This window comes from Centruroides vittatus, unplaced genomic scaffold (assembly GCF_030686945.1).
Source record: "Centruroides vittatus isolate TY-2023 unplaced genomic scaffold, ASM3068694v2 contig_1727, whole genome shotgun sequence".
Taxonomy (NCBI): domain Eukaryota; kingdom Metazoa; phylum Arthropoda; class Arachnida; order Scorpiones; family Buthidae; genus Centruroides; species Centruroides vittatus.
The window spans coordinates 55127-59474 of NW_027121050.1; the positions used below are offsets into that span (position 1 = coordinate 55127).

At 33.9% G+C, this 4348-nt stretch overlaps 1 long non-coding RNA gene across 1 annotated transcript; it reads right to left on the reverse strand.

Moving 5' to 3' along the window:
• Positions 1 to 710: 710 nt before the first annotated feature.
• Positions 711 to 1087, reverse strand: LOC136969127 (uncharacterized). The gene is made up of 3 exons (XR_010879769.1): positions 1035 to 1087; positions 895 to 963; positions 711 to 800 (listed from the first exon to the last, which is right to left on the reverse strand). It is a non-coding gene; the product is annotated as an uncharacterized lncRNA (long non-coding RNA).
• Between the last annotated feature and the right edge of the window lie 3261 nt (positions 1088 to 4348).

Sequence of the window (4348 nt, forward strand, 5' to 3'; positions counted from 1 at the left end):
ATTACTGTTCGATACATTTATTTCGACCAATTAGGCCAATACATTTCTATTTACAACAGAATTCTGTCGAAATTTATCTCTATAAATGCGGTTTTATAGACTTTTACCGTCGAATGTCTTTTGATAAATTATAATTCACAACAGTGAATTTTAAAATTAAATTATTTCACAGTCTATTTCACATTGTTAATCATAGACACTACATTATTAAATCATACAATCGTTACGCGTCTTTATCGTCGAGTATTATACATCTATAGATCTACACGTATATTACTACGTATTTTCACGAGTTTCTCGCTCAATTTTCGGATGCCGATGGTAAAATTAAATTTATTACTTATCACGGCGCCAAATTTCCTAACTTGCAACATCGCGCGAATCTTCGTTAAATGACAGCTGATGAGAAGAAATAAACTCAACATCGGACGTTTCCAGTGAATTAGTTGTAAATTCTAATAAATGTTAGTGATTGCGAAGTGGCAGTTTAACAAATAATTGTCATTTAGAGTCGTCTTTCAAAATAATAATATTCTTTCGAGTAATTAAGTCCTATGTTTCGACGCCTTCTGTATATTTAAAAGACCGGAAAATATGGAATGGAGAGAACTTCCCATCTGAAATGTTTAAATGAGGAATTCAATAAGGTATCAACGTTTAAATTATAAAAAAAAACCTAGGAAATTACTAAATTTCGTTAGAAAAATTACCTTTAATGGAAATTTTTTTGTAATCTTAAAGCAATTTCTGAAAGAGAGGCACAGCGATTCTTTACCGAATCTTTTCATAAAATTCAAAATCTGAAAAGTTATTAATGTCTATTAACGTATTATAACTACACGGAAAGGTAATACACGATTTACCACATAAACATATATTTTAAATACATCGAACCTTTAATTTCTGTTCCAATTTGAGATCGCAGTCAGCAAATCTTCCGATGTCTTGAAAAGACGTTTGCATCTGAAAAAAGAAATGTAACTGTTAAAAAATCTGCAAATGTAAACACTGGAATTTCGATAAAAATACTTTACAGCAGACGTGAAGGCAGACAACAAGAATCCAATTAAAGTACAGAACAAAGAAAACCAGCGCAGAGTAAAAAAAAGAAAACTTTCAACGCCAACTTCAGTTCAGAAAAGTTTAACACGAAGTACATTAGACTCGTTTGCATTAATAAAGTGCCGTAGATTATTGTAAATACGTAATTGAATGGTCCGTTGAGCTGATTGGTAAAATTCCAAAGTTCGTCGTGTTGCGCTATAATTTCGTTCAGGTGAGATTTCAAATTTGGAATGTTCTTTTTCAGCTCATACAAATTCTCTGATAGTTTTTCGAATGTCGTTATTAGAGTAAAGTGAAACAGAATGAAAAACGTAAAGATGTATACTAAAGCACCAAGGAGTAAAGTGTAACAAATACTCATTTCAATGCTGCAGACAAATGGTTCGTATTTGAAGGACTTTCCTTTTTCTAACGCAGGATAAAACAAAAAAACGATTATACATTCAGTGAATATAGTAAAAGTAACAGTTGTAAGTACTGCAAGAAGTTGTATACTATTGATAGTATCGTATAACTGATGTTTGGGAAAACGATACGACTTTTCTAATTGTATTTTTGGGTTCAGTTTGACTCTTTTGATAATACTGAACATTACAGCCACGGCCAAAGTCATACTCGCAGCAGATACTCTGACAAATATGTCATATTCGACTACCGAGAGCCACGAAAAGCAAGGAGTTACGTCCGATACGTAAGGAATTGTGATACATATAAAAAGAAAGAAATGCATCCAATAAAGGCATTCAATAAATGAGATGTAAAATTTCAAAGGTATGCGGACGCGATCGTCAGTGTTTAAAAAACAGGAGCAGGGAGAAAAAAATTCCCAGTTGTAAACTGTCGAAATTGAAGTAAATGAAGAGAGAAAACACTTCAGACATATTTCCTCTCGGTGATTATCAACCGCAGGGATTACGCTCGAGACGATTCTTATCATATTTTTTTGTGTGTTAAGCGGTATTAACCGTACGAAAAATAAAACTTATCGTCTAATTAAAGACAATTAATCATTGGTATCGTTGTCTTGCAAGAAAGTAAATGAAATACTCCTGTGTCAATTCCCCACAATTATTAGCGACTTGTCACCTTTTACAAGCATTTTAACTTCGATGGTTCGTCACACGACAAAGATTTTAATAAATAGATTTAAGAAAATAGAATTTAATTGACAACCTTGCCCAAAACGTAGCGCAGATTTCAGTTTTTATATTAACGTGGCGGTCGATAGTACCTGTCAAAAGCACAAGTACCGCTGTACGTAAACTCACAGCCAGTATATACGAAATATTCTGAAAATTCAGTTAAGCGTTTTCGCATTCTTGGATCTCATCGATATGTTTACATTCGCTCGACGATTGCACGTAAGATCGTACGGATAGTTTGTTACGGATCATCTCTAAACCAATGCACAAAAGTTTGATTTTTCGACGAAATTCTATAACACCAAAACTTATAACTCGAAGTTCGAATTCTTTTCTTCTCGACCGATCCCAATTAACCAGTTCTGCCGTATTGGCAACGGCTACGTTGAAAATACGTCACATTAACAACGAAATTACCGGAAAGCAAAGACATATTCGGTGCGTAAAAAGTCTTCGTTCAAATAACCATAAGTGAGTGCATCACATAAATATAATTAATAAATAAAATGAAAAGTATGAGAAGTTTCCGCGAGTATCGTCGAAATTCTCGACGTAGACGCTGAGCTTAAAAGCTCGAAATATATCTTCTGTTGTAGATTTATAACAGATCTTACACTTAAAAATTTCTTAATACTCTTCCTTGGGAAGTATTTTAAGTGCGAGCAAACCTATAAATCTGTATCGATTACGTAAAGCAATTAATAGTCGTCAGTAATAACCTTTATGTGTCGTCGGCCATTTCAATCTCAATACTTTGGTATGCAGACTCAATGAAAGCACTCAAATACCACTTTCGTCTATATTAATTGATATAATTATTGACTAATTGGTTCTAAAAATAAATCAATCGATGTAAATGAATACTCAGCAATTTTCGAAATTAAAACTTTGTCACTATCCACCGATGAGGCCGAATGGTGTTGACAAAATGCGATCGAAGAAAAAACAAAAAGAAAAAAATTCGTTTATTTCTCAACTGAGTAAATTCCTGGAAACCGGGTCAGACAGCGCTTTTACTGGAAGACTCCATTTTGAATTTTACTTATTTGATAAATAATTTTCAGAATTATTGTTATATGTCTGAATCAATTTTATAAAGAGATAACCGATTTTGTTTCTTGATTTTATTTTGTATTTCGAAACGTTGGCGTACTCCGCTTTCTAATCAAAAATGTCGCAATTAATTTTACGTCGAACCAGGAATAAAAGCGAATAATAATTTGTAATTTGCGTCGTTGATTTTATTGATTTGGTTCACTTAATTCTCCTGTTTAAAAAGTATGTTAACGACGTCTTCCGGTGTAAATCCTTCGGTGGTAAATATAACAGAGGAAATACGTTTCCAGCGATTTCTTTAGGTTTACTTCAATTTCGATGGTTTTCTGCCGGGAGTTTTTAAGCTTGACTCTTGGGTGTCGAACAGCGACGCTCCCTTGAACAAACCGTTGAACATTTAGATTTCATTTACTGAATGCGTCTAATGGAACATTTTGTGGGGCCCGAGCGATACTCGAGCTCATCTGTTAAAAATTTAAAAAAAGCGTCAAATTAGGATATGGAGCTTTGATTCTAACGCTTGTAAAAACTGGAAGATGTAAAAAAACGGGAAAGAATAAAATTATCAGTCAAGAGGGAAAAGAAGTTTTAAATTTCCTTAAAATAAAATCTTGAGCAGAGTCGAAAAGTGGAATATTTTTATGGGAATCGACGTTAAAAAACACCGACTCGAGAGTCTGGAGTCGTGTATTTTTCTGCCGACTCCCAAACCTGGTTTTACATACAACGAATGCTCTCATCGTAGCTAGGGCCCGACACGTTCGGGACAGAAATTGCGCGACGAACTCCCGAAACGCCTACTCGAATGCGATTCTGGATCCAATTACATGATTTAGATTCACCCGTTAGCGGTTTTACAAATTACTAAATTATCAGATTCAACATTAATTATAGTTTCTTATGTATAACTACTTGCGTCCAGCCACAAGATGCAGTTTTAGGGAAGACGATGTGAAACCAGAAACGTTTTTAAAAAAGATATAAAGATAATCAAGGAGCAAATAAATTTTTTCAATTTTCGTATTGCTTTCTCGATAATCCGTCTTCTTTGAGGGTTCTTTCGACCTTCAAAAAAGACGGATTAT